Source organism: Anomaloglossus baeobatrachus, chromosome 7 (genome assembly GCF_048569485.1).
Source record: "Anomaloglossus baeobatrachus isolate aAnoBae1 chromosome 7, aAnoBae1.hap1, whole genome shotgun sequence".
NCBI classification, from domain to species: Eukaryota; Metazoa; Chordata; class Amphibia; order Anura; family Aromobatidae; genus Anomaloglossus; species Anomaloglossus baeobatrachus.
In genome coordinates this window covers 205,409,237-205,424,081 of record NC_134359.1, presented here as the reverse complement: position 1 = coordinate 205,424,081, position 14,845 = coordinate 205,409,237, and the positions used below count along the sequence as shown (strand labels likewise).

General features: G+C 38.2%; 15 non-coding genes across 15 annotated transcripts; all 15 read left to right on the top strand.

Annotated features, from left to right (window-relative positions):
- Nucleotides 1-631: 631 nt before the first annotated feature.
- Nucleotides 632-705, top strand: TRNAT-UGU (transfer RNA threonine (anticodon UGU)). Its single transcript has one exon. It is a non-coding gene; the product is annotated as a tRNA-Thr (tRNA).
- Nucleotides 706-1,481: 776 nt separating this feature from the next.
- TRNAT-UGU (transfer RNA threonine (anticodon UGU)) lies at nucleotides 1,482-1,555 on the top strand. Its single transcript has one exon. It is a non-coding gene; the product is annotated as a tRNA-Thr (tRNA).
- A 776-nt stretch (nucleotides 1,556-2,331) lies between these two features.
- Nucleotides 2,332-2,405, top strand: TRNAT-UGU (transfer RNA threonine (anticodon UGU)). The gene has a single exon. It is a non-coding gene; the product is annotated as a tRNA-Thr (tRNA).
- Nucleotides 2,406-3,181: 776 nt separating this feature from the next.
- TRNAT-UGU (transfer RNA threonine (anticodon UGU)) lies at nucleotides 3,182-3,255 on the top strand. The gene has a single exon. It is a non-coding gene; the product is annotated as a tRNA-Thr (tRNA).
- Nucleotides 3,256-4,031: 776 nt separating this feature from the next.
- On the top strand, nucleotides 4,032-4,105 carry TRNAT-UGU (transfer RNA threonine (anticodon UGU)). The gene has a single exon. It is a non-coding gene; the product is annotated as a tRNA-Thr (tRNA).
- Nucleotides 4,106-4,881: 776 nt separating this feature from the next.
- TRNAT-UGU (transfer RNA threonine (anticodon UGU)) lies at nucleotides 4,882-4,955 on the top strand. Its single transcript has one exon. It is a non-coding gene; the product is annotated as a tRNA-Thr (tRNA).
- A 776-nt stretch (nucleotides 4,956-5,731) lies between these two features.
- On the top strand, nucleotides 5,732-5,805 carry TRNAT-UGU (transfer RNA threonine (anticodon UGU)). Its single transcript has one exon. It is a non-coding gene; the product is annotated as a tRNA-Thr (tRNA).
- A 776-nt stretch (nucleotides 5,806-6,581) lies between these two features.
- On the top strand, nucleotides 6,582-6,655 carry TRNAT-UGU (transfer RNA threonine (anticodon UGU)). The gene has a single exon. It is a non-coding gene; the product is annotated as a tRNA-Thr (tRNA).
- Nucleotides 6,656-7,431: 776 nt separating this feature from the next.
- Nucleotides 7,432-7,505, top strand: TRNAT-UGU (transfer RNA threonine (anticodon UGU)). Its single transcript has one exon. It is a non-coding gene; the product is annotated as a tRNA-Thr (tRNA).
- Nucleotides 7,506-9,131: 1,626 nt separating this feature from the next.
- Nucleotides 9,132-9,205, top strand: TRNAT-UGU (transfer RNA threonine (anticodon UGU)). Its single transcript has one exon. It is a non-coding gene; the product is annotated as a tRNA-Thr (tRNA).
- A 776-nt stretch (nucleotides 9,206-9,981) lies between these two features.
- On the top strand, nucleotides 9,982-10,055 carry TRNAT-UGU (transfer RNA threonine (anticodon UGU)). Its single transcript has one exon. It is a non-coding gene; the product is annotated as a tRNA-Thr (tRNA).
- A 776-nt stretch (nucleotides 10,056-10,831) lies between these two features.
- TRNAT-UGU (transfer RNA threonine (anticodon UGU)) lies at nucleotides 10,832-10,905 on the top strand. Its single transcript has one exon. It is a non-coding gene; the product is annotated as a tRNA-Thr (tRNA).
- A 776-nt stretch (nucleotides 10,906-11,681) lies between these two features.
- On the top strand, nucleotides 11,682-11,755 carry TRNAT-UGU (transfer RNA threonine (anticodon UGU)). The gene has a single exon. It is a non-coding gene; the product is annotated as a tRNA-Thr (tRNA).
- Nucleotides 11,756-13,382: 1,627 nt separating this feature from the next.
- TRNAT-UGU (transfer RNA threonine (anticodon UGU)) lies at nucleotides 13,383-13,456 on the top strand. The gene has a single exon. It is a non-coding gene; the product is annotated as a tRNA-Thr (tRNA).
- Nucleotides 13,457-14,232: 776 nt separating this feature from the next.
- TRNAT-UGU (transfer RNA threonine (anticodon UGU)) lies at nucleotides 14,233-14,306 on the top strand. The gene has a single exon. It is a non-coding gene; the product is annotated as a tRNA-Thr (tRNA).
- The last annotated feature ends 539 nt before the right edge of the window (nucleotides 14,307-14,845 follow it).

The window sequence follows — 14,845 nt, the reverse complement described above, 5'->3', positions numbered from 1 at the left end:
AAAAGGAAGAAGATGTCAGCCAATGTAGGATGGCATCAAGCATGCCAAATGAAAACAGTGGGTTTACTTTTGCCAGACTGAAATGTTAGAAAAGTTTGATAGCAGCCTTCTTGAACAGGAAATGCTGGAAATACTCACTGCTTGGGCTGAAAAAGATAATTTAGAGTTTCAACATTGGAGATGAAGGTAACTTCAACAAGTATGGGATTCAAAAACCATGCATGCAGAGCACAATGGATTAGTAGTCATACGCCATAACCACTCGGCAGCTCGTCTACAGGAAGAGTCTGTAGCCAGATGATGTGATCTAATGAGGATTTTGACAAGTCTGTGCAATTTCACTAAAGATTGTGTATGAGCTTCTGGCAAAGTGGCTCTTATCATATCTACAACAGTGGATTATGTCAAGAGTTGGACAAGCTCAAACTTTATCAGAGATTAACCAAAGTTTAGGGTTTTAATATCAGTAATTCAATAAAGATTGTATTTTTTGTCACTATTGAAGCCCTAAAAATTAGTCCAGTAAAGAAAGAATTTGCATAAGTCGTCTATCTCTAGACATTCAAGGACACTGAAAGACATGAGGTGAGGGCGATTCTACCAGTAGTGCTTTCCTACTCTTAAACAAAGTGGTGCTGTGGCTTAGTTGGTTAAAGCGCCTGTCTTGTAAACAGGAGATCCTGAGTTCGAATCTCAGCAGTGCCTTCTTTTCATAGCCTCTTACAGAAGTTTCTATGTTTAACAATGTACTTTCCTTGTAAAAATACTATAAAGTCAAACTTGTCTTTCTCATATCCCTTCCTTAGATAGTGCAATGGAGAGATTCTAAATCTGTGTTGTCAAAGTACTCAAAAGGAAGAAGATGTCAGCCAATGTAGGATGGCATCAAGCATGCCAAATGAAAACAGTGGGTTTACTTTTGCCAGACTGAAATGTTAGAAAAGTTTGATAGCAGCCTTCTTGAACAGGAAATGCTGGAAATACTCACTGCTTGGGCTGAAAAAGATAATTTAGAGTTTCAACATTGGAGATGAAGGTAACTTCAACAAGTATGGGATTCAAAAACCATGCATGCAGAGCACAATGGATTAGTAGTCATACGCCATAACCACTCGGCAGCTCGTCTACAGGAAGAGTCTGTAGCCAGATGATGTGATCTAATGAGGATTTTGACAAGTCTGTGCAATTTCACTAAAGATTGTGTATGAGCTTCTGGCAAAGTGGCTCTTATCATATCTACAACAGTGGATTATGTCAAGAGTTGGACAAGCTCAAACTTTATCAGAGATTAACCAAAGTTTAGGGTTTTAATATCAGTAATTCAATAAAGATTGTATTTTTTGTCACTATTGAAGCCCTAAAAATTAGTCCAGTAAAGAAAGAATTTGCATAAGTCGTCTATCTCTAGACATTCAAGGACACTGAAAGACATGAGGTGAGGGCGATTCTACCAGTAGTGCTTTCCTACTCTTAAACAAAGTGGTGCTGTGGCTTAGTTGGTTAAAGCGCCTGTCTTGTAAACAGGAGATCCTGAGTTCGAATCTCAGCAGTGCCTTCTTTTCATAGCCTCTTACAGAAGTTTCTATGTTTAACAATGTACTTTCCTTGTAAAAATACTATAAAGTCAAACTTGTCTTTCTCATATCCCTTCCTTAGATAGTGCAATGGAGAGATTCTAAATCTGTGTTGTCAAAGTACTCAAAAGGAAGAAGATGTCAGCCAATGTAGGATGGCATCAAGCATGCCAAATGAAAACAGTGGGTTTACTTTTGCCAGACTGAAATGTTAGAAAAGTTTGATAGCAGCCTTCTTGAACAGGAAATGCTGGAAATACTCACTGCTTGGGCTGAAAAAGATAATTTAGAGTTTCAACATTGGAGATGAAGGTAACTTCAACAAGTATGGGATTCAAAAACCATGCATGCAGAGCACAATGGATTAGTAGTCATACGCCATAACCACTTGGCAGCTCGTCTACAGGAAGAGTCTGTAGCCAGATGATGTGATCTAATGAGGATTTTGACAAGTCTGTGCAATTTCACTAAAGATTGTGTATGAGCTTCTGGCAAAGTGGCTCTTATCATATCTACAACAGTGGATTATGTCAAGAGTTGGACAAGCTCAAACTTTATCAGAGATTAACCAAAGTTTAGGGTTTTAATATCAGTAATTCAATAAAGATTGTATTTTTTGTCACTATTGAAGCCCTAAAAATTAGTCCAGTAAAGAAAGAATTTGCATAAGTCGTCTATCTCTAGACATTCAAGGACACTGAAAGACATGAGGTGAGGGCGATTCTACCAGTAGTGCTTTCCTACTCTTAAACAAAGTGGTGCTGTGGCTTAGTTGGTTAAAGCGCCTGTCTTGTAAACAGGAGATCCTGAGTTCGAATCTCAGCAGTGCCTTCTTTTCATAGCCTCTTACAGAAGTTTCTATGTTTAACAATGTACTTTCCTTGTAAAAATACTATAAAGTCAAACTTGTCTTTCTCATATCCCTTCCTTAGATAGTGCAATGGAGAGATTCTAAATCTGTGTTGTCAAAGTACTCAAAAGGAAGAAGATGTCAGCCAATGTAGGATGGCATCAAGCATGCCAAATGAAAACAGTGGGTTTACTTTTGCCAGACTGAAATGTTAGAAAAGTTTGATAGCAGCCTTCTTGAACAGGAAATGCTGGAAATACTCACTGCTTGGGCTGAAAAAGATAATTTAGAGTTTCAACATTGGAGATGAAGGTAACTTCAACAAGTATGGGATTCAAAAACCATGCATGCAGAGCACAATGGATTAGTAGTCATACGCCATAACCACTTGGCAGCTCGTCTACAGGAAGAGTCTGTAGCCAGATGATGTGATCTAATGAGGATTTTGACAAGTCTGTGCAATTTCACTAAAGATTGTGTATGAGCTTCTGGCAAAGTGGCTCTTATCATATCTACAACAGTGGATTATGTCAAGAGTTGGACAAGCTCAAACTTTATCAGAGATTAACCAAAGTTTAGGGTTTTAATATCAGTAATTCAATAAAGATTGTATTTTTTGTCACTATTGAAGCCCTAAAAATTAGTCCAGTAAAGAAAGAATTTGCATAAGTCGTCTATCTCTAGACATTCAAGGACACTGAAAGACATGAGGTGAGGGCGATTCTACCAGTAGTGCTTTCCTACTCTTAAACAAAGTGGTGCTGTGGCTTAGTTGGTTAAAGCGCCTGTCTTGTAAACAGGAGATCCTGAGTTCGAATCTCAGCAGTGCCTTCTTTTCATAGCCTCTTACAGAAGTTTCTATGTTTAACAATGTACTTTCCTTGTAAAAATACTATAAAGTCAAACTTGTCTTTCTCATATCCCTTCCTTAGATAGTGCAATGGAGAGATTCTAAATCTGTGTTGTCAAAGTACTCAAAAGGAAGAAGATGTCAGCCAATGTAGGATGGCATCAAGCATGCCAAATGAAAACAGTGGGTTTACTTTTGCCAGACTGAAATGTTAGAAAAGTTTGATAGCAGCCTTCTTGAACAGGAAATGCTGGAAATACTCACTGCTTGGGCTGAAAAAGATAATTTAGAGTTTCAACATTGGAGATGAAGGTAACTTCAACAAGTATGGGATTCAAAAACCATGCATGCAGAGCACAATGGATTAGTAGTCATACGCCATAACCACTCGGCAGCTCGTCTACAGGAAGAGTCTGTAGCCAGATGATGTGATCTAATGAGGATTTTGACAAGTCTGTGCAATTTCACTAAAGATTGTGTATGAGCTTCTGGCAAAGTGGCTCTTATCATATCTACAACAGTGGATTATGTCAAGAGTTGGACAAGCTCAAACTTTATCAGAGATTAACCAAAGTTTAGGGTTTTAATATCAGTAATTCAATAAAGATTGTATTTTTTGTCACTATTGAAGCCCTAAAAATTAGTCCAGTAAAGAAAGAATTTGCATAAGTCGTCTATCTCTAGACATTCAAGGACACTGAAAGACATGAGGTGAGGGCGATTCTACCAGTAGTGCTTTCCTACTCTTAAACAAAGTGGTGCTGTGGCTTAGTTGGTTAAAGCGCCTGTCTTGTAAACAGGAGATCCTGAGTTCGAATCTCAGCAGTGCCTTCTTTTCATAGCCTCTTACAGAAGTTTCTATGTTTAACAATGTACTTTCCTTGTAAAAATACTATAAAGTCAAACTTGTCTTTCTCATATCCCTTCCTTAGATAGTGCAATGGAGAGATTCTAAATCTGTGTTGTCAAAGTACTCAAAAGGAAGAAGATGTCAGCCAATGTAGGATGGCATCAAGCATGCCAAATGAAAACAGTGGGTTTACTTTTGCCAGACTGAAATGTTAGAAAAGTTTGATAGCAGCCTTCTTGAACAGGAAATGCTGGAAATACTCACTGCTTGGGCTGAAAAAGATAATTTAGAGTTTCAACATTGGAGATGAAGGTAACTTCAACAAGTATGGGATTCAAAAACCATGCATGCAGAGCACAATGGATTAGTAGTCATACGCCATAACCACTTGGCAGCTCGTCTACAGGAAGAGTCTGTAGCCAGATGATGTGATCTAATGAGGATTTTGACAAGTCTGTGCAATTTCACTAAAGATTGTGTATGAGCTTCTGGCAAAGTGGCTCTTATCATATCTACAACAGTGGATTATGTCAAGAGTTGGACAAGCTCAAACTTTATCAGAGATTAACCAAAGTTTAGGGTTTTAATATCAGTAATTCAATAAAGATTGTATTTTTTGTCACTATTGAAGCCCTAAAAATTAGTCCAGTAAAGAAAGAATTTGCATAAGTCGTCTATCTCTAGACATTCAAGGACACTGAAAGACATGAGGTGAGGGCGATTCTACCAGTAGTGCTTTCCTACTCTTAAACAAAGTGGTGCTGTGGCTTAGTTGGTTAAAGCGCCTGTCTTGTAAACAGGAGATCCTGAGTTCGAATCTCAGCAGTGCCTTCTTTTCATAGCCTCTTACAGAAGTTTCTATGTTTAACAATGTACTTTCCTTGTAAAAATACTATAAAGTCAAACTTGTCTTTCTCATATCCCTTCCTTAGATAGTGCAATGGAGAGATTCTAAATCTGTGTTGTCAAAGTACTCAAAAGGAAGAAGATGTCAGCCAATGTAGGATGGCATCAAGCATGCCAAATGAAAACAGTGGGTTTACTTTTGCCAGACTGAAATGTTAGAAAAGTTTGATAGCAGCCTTCTTGAACAGGAAATGCTGGAAATACTCACTGCTTGGGCTGAAAAAGATAATTTAGAGTTTCAACATTGGAGATGAAGGTAACTTCAACAAGTATGGGATTCAAAAACCATGCATGCAGAGCACAATGGATTAGTAGTCATACGCCATAACCACTTGGCAGCTCGTCTACAGGAAGAGTCTGTAGCCAGATGATGTGATCTAATGAGGATTTTGACAAGTCTGTGCAATTTCACTAAAGATTGTGTATGAGCTTCTGGCAAAGTGGCTCTTATCATATCTACAACAGTGGATTATGTCAAGAGTTGGACAAGCTCAAACTTTATCAGAGATTAACCAAAGTTTAGGGTTTTAATATCAGTAATTCAATAAAGATTGTATTTTTTGTCACTATTGAAGCCCTAAAAATTAGTCCAGTAAAGAAAGAATTTGCATAAGTCGTCTATCTCTAGACATTCAAGGACACTGAAAGACATGAGGTGAGGGCGATTCTACCAGTAGTGCTTTCCTACTCTTAAACAAAGTGGTGCTGTGGCTTAGTTGGTTAAAGCGCCTGTCTTGTAAACAGGAGATCCTGAGTTCGAATCTCAGCAGTGCCTTCTTTTCATAGCCTCTTACAGAAGTTTCTATGTTTAACAATGTACTTTCCTTGTAAAAATACTATAAAGTCAAACTTGTCTTTCTCATATCCCTTCCTTAGATAGTGCAATGGAGAGATTCTAAATCTGTGTTGTCAAAGTACTCAAAAGGAAGAAGATGTCAGCCAATGTAGGATGGCATCAAGCATGCCAAATGAAAACAGTGGGTTTACTTTTGCCAGACTGAAATGTTAGAAAAGTTTGATAGCAGCCTTCTTGAACAGGAAATGCTGGAAATACTCACTGCTTGGGCTGAAAAAGATAATTTAGAGTTTCAACATTGGAGATGAAGGTAACTTCAACAAGTATGGGATTCAAAAACCATGCATGCAGAGCACAATGGATTAGTAGTCATACGCCATAACCACTCGGCAGCTCGTCTACAGGAAGAGTCTGTAGCCAGATGATGTGATCTAATGAGGATTTTGACAAGTCTGTGCAATTTCACTAAAGATTGTGTATGAGCTTCTGGCAAAGTGGCTCTTATCATATCTACAACAGTGGATTATGTCAAGAGTTGGACAAGCTCAAACTTTATCAGAGATTAACCAAAGTTTAGGGTTTTAATATCAGTAATTCAATAAAGATTGTATTTTTTGTCACTATTGAAGCCCTAAAAATTAGTCCAGTAAAGAAAGAATTTGCATAAGTCGTCTATCTCTAGACATTCAAGGACACTGAAAGACATGAGGTGAGGGCGATTCTACCAGTAGTGCTTTCCTACTCTTAAACAAAGTGGTGCTGTGGCTTAGTTGGTTAAAGCGCCTGTCTTGTAAACAGGAGATCCTGAGTTCGAATCTCAGCAGTGCCTTCTTTTCATAGCCTCTTACAGAAGTTTCTATGTTTAACAATGTACTTTCCTTGTAAAAATACTATAAAGTCAAACTTGTCTTTCTCATATCCCTTCCTTAGATAGTGCAATGGAGAGATTCTAAATCTGTGTTGTCAAAGTACTCAAAAGGAAGAAGATGTCAGCCAATGTAGGATGGCATCAAGCATGCCAAATGAAAACAGTGGGTTTACTTTTGCCAGACTGAAATGTTAGAAAAGTTTGATAGCAGCCTTCTTGAACAGGAAATGCTGGAAATACTCACTGCTTGGGCTGAAAAAGATAATTTAGAGTTTCAACATTGGAGATGAAGGTAACTTCAACAAGTATGGGATTCAAAAACCATGCATGCAGAGCACAATGGATTAGAAGTCATACGCCATAACCACTCGGCAGCTCGTCTACAGGAAGAGTCTGTAGCCAGATGATGTGATCTAATGAGGATTTTGACAAGTCTGTGCAATTTCACTAAAGATTGTGTATGAGCTTCTGGCAAAGTGGCTCTTATCATATCTACAACAGTGGATTATGTCAAGAGTTGGACAAGCTCAAACTTTATCAGAGATTAACCAAAGTTTAGGGTTTTAATATCAGTAATTCAATAAAGATTGTATTTTTTGTCACTATTGAAGCCCTAAAAATTAGTCCAGTAAAGAAAGAATTTGCATAAGTCGTCTATCTCTAGACATTCAAGGACACTGAAAGACATGAGGTGAGGGCGATTCTACCAGTAGTGCTTTCCTACTCTTAAACAAAGTGGTGCTGTGGCTTAGTTGGTTAAAGCGCCTGTCTTGTAAACAGGAGATCCTGAGTTCGAATCTCAGCAGTGCCTTCTTTTCATAGCCTCTTACAGAAGTTTCTATGTTTAACAATGTACTTTCCTTGTAAAAATACTATAAAGTCAAACTTGTCTTTCTCATATCCCTTCCTTAGATAGTGCAATGGAGAGATTCTAAATCTGTGTTGTCAAAGTACTCAAAAGGAAGAAGATGTCAGCCAATGTAGGATGGCATCAAGCATGCCAAATGAAAACAGTGGGTTTACTTTTGCCAGACTGAAATGTTAGAAAAGTTTGATAGCAGCCTTCTTGAACAGGAAATGCTGGAAATACTCACTGCTTGGGCTGAAAAAGATAATTTAGAGTTTCAACATTGGAGATGAAGGTAACTTCAACAAGTATGGGATTCAAAAACCATGCATGCAGAGCACAATGGATTAGTAGTCATACGCCATAACCACTCGGCAGCTCGTCTACAGGAAGAGTCTGTAGCCAGATGATGTGATCTAATGAGGATTTTGACAAGTCTGTGCAATTTCACTAAAGATTGTGTATGAGCTTCTGGCAAAGTGGCTCTTATCATATCTACAACAGTGGATTATGTCAAGAGTTGGACAAGCTCAAACTTTATCAGAGATTAACCAAAGTTTAGGGTTTTAATATCAGTAATTCAATAAAGATTGTATTTTTTGTCACTATTGAAGCCCTAAAAATTAGTCCAGTAAAGAAAGAATTTGCATAAGTCGTCTATCTCTAGACATTCAAGGACACTGAAAGACATGAGGTGAGGGCGATTCTACCAGTAGTGCTTTCCTACTCTTAAACAAAGTGGTGCTGTGGCTTAGTTGGTTAAAGCGCCTGTCTTGTAAACAGGTGATCCTGAGTTCGAATCTCAGCAGTGCCTTCTTTTCATAGCCTCTTACAGAAGTTTCTATGTTTAACAATGTACTTTCCTTGTAAAAATACTATAAAGTCAAACTTGTCTTTCTCATATCCCTTCCTTAGATAGTGCAATGGAGAGATTCTAAATCTGTGTTGTCAAAGTACTCAAAAGGAAGAAGATGTCAGCCAATGTAGGATGGCATCAAGCATGCCAAATGAAAACAGTGGGTTTACTTTTGCCAGACTGAAATGTTAGAAAAGTTTGATAGCAGCCTTCTTGAACAGGAAATGCTGGAAATACTCACTGCTTGGGCTGAAAAAGATAATTTAGAGTTTCAACATTGGAGATGAAGGTAACTTCAACAAGTATGGGATTCAAAAACCATGCATGCAGAGCACAATGGATTAGTAGTCATACGCCATAACCACTCGGCAGCTCGTCTACAGGAAGAGTCTGTAGCCAGATGATGTGATCTAATGAGGATTTTGACAAGTCTGTGCAATTTCACTAAAGATTGTGTATGAGCTTCTGGCAAAGTGGCTCTTATCATATCTACAACAGTGGATTATGTCAAGAGTTGGACAAGCTCAAACTTTATCAGAGATTAACCAAAGTTTAGGGTTTTAATATCAGTAATTCAATAAAGATTGTATTTTTTGTCACTATTGAAGCCCTAAAAATTAGTCCAGTAAAGAAAGAATTTGCATAAGTCGTCTATCTCTAGACATTCAAGGACACTGAAAGACATGAGGTGAGGGCGATTCTACCAGTAGTGCTTTCCTACTCTTAAACAAAGTGGTGCTGTGGCTTAGTTGGTTAAAGCGCCTGTCTTGTAAACAGGAGATCCTGAGTTCGAATCTCAGCAGTGCCTTCTTTTCATAGCCTCTTACAGAAGTTTCTATGTTTAACAATGTACTTTCCTTGTAAAAATACTATAAAGTCAAACTTGTCTTTCTCATATCCCTTCCTTAGATAGTGCAATGGAGAGATTCTAAATCTGTGTTGTCAAAGTACTCAAAAGGAAGAAGATGTCAGCCAATGTAGGATGGCATCAAGCATGCCAAATGAAAACAGTGGGTTTACTTTTGCCAGACTGAAATGTTAGAAAAGTTTGATAGCAGCCTTCTTGAACAGGAAATGCTGGAAATACTCACTGCTTGGGCTGAAAAAGATAATTTAGAGTTTCAACATTGGAGATGAAGGTAACTTCAACAAGTATGGGATTCAAAAACCATGCATGCAGAGCACAATGGATTAGTAGTCATACGCCATAACCACTCGGCAGCTCGTCTACAGGAAGAGTCTGTAGCCAGATGATGTGATCTAATGAGGATTTTGACAAGTCTGTGCAATTTCACTAAAGATTGTGTATGAGCTTCTGGCAAAGTGGCTCTTATCATATCTACAACAGTGGATTATGTCAAGAGTTGGACAAGCTCAAACTTTATCAGAGATTAACCAAAGTTTAGGGTTTTAATATCAGTAATTCAATAAAGATTGTATTTTTTGTCACTATTGAAGCCCTAAAAATTAGTCCAGTAAAGAAAGAATTTGCATAAGTCGTCTATCTCTAGACATTCAAGGACACTGAAAGACATGAGGTGAGGGCGATTCTACCAGTAGTGCTTTCCTACTCTTAAACAAAGTGGTGCTGTGGCTTAGTTGGTTAAAGCGCCTGTCTTGTAAACAGGAGATCCTGAGTTCGAATCTCAGCAGTGCCTTCTTTTCATAGCCTCTTACAGAAGTTTCTATGTTTAACAATGTACTTTCCTTGTAAAAATACTATAAAGTCAAACTTGTCTTTCTCATATCCCTTCCTTAGATAGTGCAATGGAGAGATTCTAAATCTGTGTTGTCAAAGTACTCAAAAGGAAGAAGATGTCAGCCAATGTAGGATGGCATCAAGCATGCCAAATGAAAACAGTGGGTTTACTTTTGCCAGACTGAAATGTTAGAAAAGTTTGATAGCAGCCTTCTTGAACAGGAAATGCTGGAAATACTCACTGCTTGGGCTGAAAAAGATAATTTAGAGTTTCAACATTGGAGATGAAGGTAACTTCAACAAGTATGGGATTCAAAAACCATGCATGCAGAGCACAATGGATTAGTAGTCATACGCCATAACCACTCGGCAGCTCGTCTACAGGAAGAGTCTGTAGCCAGATGATGTGATCTAATGAGGATTTTGACAAGTCTGTGCAATTTCACTAAAGATTGTGTATGAGCTTCTGGCAAAGTGGCTCTTATCATATCTACAACAGTGGATTATGTCAAGAGTTGGACAAGCTCAAACTTTATCAGAGATTAACCAAAGTTTAGGGTTTTAATATCAGTAATTCAATAAAGATTGTATTTTTTGTCACTATTGAAGCCCTAAAAATTAGTCCAGTAAAGAAAGAATTTGCATAAGTCGTCTATCTCTAGACATTCAAGGACACTGAAAGACATGAGGTGAGGGCGATTCTACCAGTAGTGCTTTCCTACTCTTAAACAAAGTGGTGCTGTGGCTTAGTTGGTTAAAGCGCCTGTCTTGTAAACAGGAGATCCTGAGTTCGAATCTCAGCAGTGCCTTCTTTTCATAGCCTCTTACAGAAGTTTCTATGTTTAACAATGTACTTTCCTTGTAAAAATACTATAAAGTCAAACTTGTCTTTCTCATATCCCTTCCTTAGATAGTGCAATGGAGAGATTCTAAATCTGTGTTGTCAAAGTACTCAAAAGGAAGAAGATGTCAGCCAATGTAGGATGGCATCAAGCATGCCAAATGAAAACAGTGGGTTTACTTTTGCCAGACTGAAATGTTAGAAAAGTTTGATAGCAGCCTTCTTGAACAGGAAATGCTGGAAATACTCACTGCTTGGGCTGAAAAAGATAATTTAGAGTTTCAACATTGGAGATGAAGGTAACTTCAACAAGTATGGGATTCAAAAACCATGCATGCAGAGCACAATGGATTAGTAGTCATACGCCATAACCACTCGGCAGCTCGTCTACAGGAAGAGTCTGTAGCCAGATGATGTGATCTAATGAGGATTTTGACAAGTCTGTGCAATTTCACTAAAGATTGTGTATGAGCTTCTGGCAAAGTGGCTCTTATCATATCTACAACAGTGGATTATGTCAAGAGTTGGACAAGCTCAAACTTTATCAGAGATTAACCAAAGTTTAGGGTTTTAATATCAGTAATTCAATAAAGATTGTATTTTTTGTCACTATTGAAGCCCTAAAAATTAGTCCAGTAAAGAAAGAATTTGCATAAGTCGTCTATCTCTAGACATTCAAGGACACTGAAAGACATGAGGTGAGGGCGATTCTACCAGTAGTGCTTTCCTACTCTTAAACACAGTGGTGCTGTGGCTTAGTTGGTTAAAGCGCCTGTCTTGTAAACAGGAGATCCTGAGTTCGAATCTCAGCAGTGCCTTCTTTTCATAGCCTCTTACAGAAGTTTCTATGTTTAACAATGTACTTTCCTTGTAAAAATACTATAAAGTCAAACTTGTCTTTCTCATATCCCTTCCTTAGATAGTGCAATGGAGAGATTCTAAATCTGTGTTGTCAAAGTACTCAAAAGGAAGAAGATGTCAGCCAATGTAGGATGGCATCAAGCATGCCAAATGAAAACAGTGGGTTTACTTTTGCCAGACTGAAATGTTAGAAAAGTTTGATAGCAGCCTTCTTGAACAGGAAATGCTGGAAATACTCACTGCTTGGGCTGAAAAAGATAATTTAGAGTTTCAACATTGGAGATGAAGGTAACTTCAACAAGTATGGGATTCAAAAACCATGCATGCAGAGCACAATGGATTAGTAGTCATACGCCATAACCACTCGGCAGCTCGTCTACAGGAAGAGTCTGTAGCCAGATGATGTGATCTAATGAGGATTTTGACAAGTCTGTGCAATTTCACTAAAGATTGTGTATGAGCTTCTGGCAAAGTGGCTCTTATCATATCTACAACAGTGGATTATGTCAAGAGTTGGACAAGCTCAAACTTTATCAGAGATTAACCAAAGTTTAGGGTTTTAATATCAGTAATTCAATAAAGATTGTATTTTTTGTCACTATTGAAGCCCTAAAAATTAGTCCAGTAAAGAAAGAATTTGCATAAGTCGTCTATCTCTAGACATTCAAGGACACTGAAAGACATGAGGTGAGGGCGATTCTACCAGTAGTGCTTTCCTACTCTTAAACAAAGTGGTGCTGTGGCTTAGTTGGTTAAAGCGCCTGTCTCATAAACAGGAGATCCTGAGTTCGAATCTCAGCAGTGCCTTCTTTTCATAGCCTCAGTACTGAAGTTTCTATGTTTAACAGTGTACTTTCCTTGTAAAAATACTATAAAGTCAAACTTGTCTTTCTCATATCCCTTCCTTAGATAGTGCAATGGAGAGATTCTAAATCTGTGTTGTCAAAGTACTCAAAAGGAAGAAGATGTCAGCCAATGTAGGATGGCATCAAGCATGCCAAATGAAAACAGTGGGTTTACTTTTGCCAGACTGAAATGTTAGAAAAGTTTGATAGCAGCCTTCTTGAACAGGAAATGCTGGAAATACTCACTGCTTGGGCTGAAAAAGATAATTTAGAGTTTCAACATTGGAGATGAAGGTAACTTCAACAAGTATGGGATTCAAAAACCATGCATGCAGAGCACAATGGATTAGTAGTCATACGCCATAACCACTCGGCAGCTCGTCTACAGGAAGAGTCTGTAGCCAGATGATGTGATCTAATGAGGATTTTGACAAGTCTGTGCAATTTCACTAAAGATTGTGTATGAGCTTCTGGCAAAGTGGCTCTTATCATATCTACAACAGTGGATTATGTCAAGAGTTGGACAAGCTCAAACTTTATCAGAGATTAACCAAAGTTTAGGGTTTTAATATCAGTAATTCAATAAAGATTGTATTTTTTGTCACTATTGAAGCCCTAAAAATTAGTCCAGTAAAGAAAGAATTTGCATAAGTCGTCTATCTCTAGACATTCAAGGACACTGAAAGACATGAGGTGAGGGCGATTCTACCAGTAGTGCTTTCCTACTCTTAAACAAAGTGGTGCTGTGGCTTAGTTGGTTAAAGCGCCTGTCTTGTAAACAGGAGATCCTGAGTTCGAATCTCAGCAGTGCCTTCTTTTCATAGCCTCTTACAGAAGTTTCTATGTTTAACAATGTACTTTCCTTGTAAAAATACTATAAAGTCAAACTTGTCTTTCTCATATCCCTTCCTTAGATAGTGCAATGGAGAGATTCTAAATCTGTGTTGTCAAAGTACTCAAAAGGAAGAAGATGTCAGCCAATGTAGGATGGCATCAAGCATGCCAAATGAAAACAGTGGGTTTACTTTTGCCAGACTGAAATGTTAGAAAAGTTTGATAGCAGCCTTCTTGAACAGGAAATGCTGGAAATACTCACTGCTTGGGCTGAAAAAGATAATTTAGAGTTTCAACATTGGAGATGAAGGTAACTTCAACAAGTATGGGATTCAAAAACCATGCATGCAGAGCACAATGGATTAGTAGTCATACGCCATAACCACTCGGCAGCTCGTCTACAGGAAGAGTCTGTAGCCAGATGATGTGATCTAATGAGGATTTTGACAAGTCTGTGCAATTTCACTAAAGATTGTGTATGAGCTTCTGGCAAAGTGGCTCTTATCATATCTACAACAGTGGATTATGTCAAGAGTTGGACAAGCTCAAACTTTATCAGAGATTAACCAAAGTTTAGGGTTTTAATATCAGTAATTCAATAAAGATTGTATTTTTTGTCACTATTGAAGCCCTAAAAATTAGTCCAGTAAAGAAAGAATTTGCATAAGTCGTCTATCTCTAGACATTCAAGGACACTGAAAGACATGAGGTGAGGGCGATTCTACCAGTAGTGCTTTCCTACTCTTAAACAAAGTGGTGCTGTGGCTTAGTTGGTTAAAGCGCCTGTCTTGTAAACAGGAGATCCTGAGTTCGAATCTCAGCAGTGCCTTCTTTTCATAGCCTCTTACAGAAGTTTCTATGTTTAACAATGTACTTTCCTTGTAAAAATACTATAAAGTCAAACTTGTCTTTCTCATATCCCTTCCTTAGATAGTGCAATGGAGAGATTCTAAATCTGTGTTGTCAAAGTACTCAAAAGGAAGAAGATGTCAGCCAATGTAGGATGGCATCAAGCATGCCAAATGAAAACAGTGGGTTTACTTTTGCCAGACTGAAATGTTAGAAAAGTTTGATAGCAGCCTTCTTGAACAGGAAATGCTGGAAATACTCACTGCTTGGGCTGAAAAAGATAATTTAGAGTTTCAACATTGGAGATGAAGGTAACTTCAACAAGTATGGGATTCAAAAACCATGCATGCAGAGCACAATGGATTAGTAGTCATACGCCATAACCACTCGGCAGCTCGTCTACAGGAAGAGTCTGTAGCCAGATGATGTGATCTAATGAGGATTTTGACAAGTCTGTGCAATTTCACTAAAGATTGTGTATGAGCTTCTGGCAAAGTGGCTCTTATCATATCTACAACA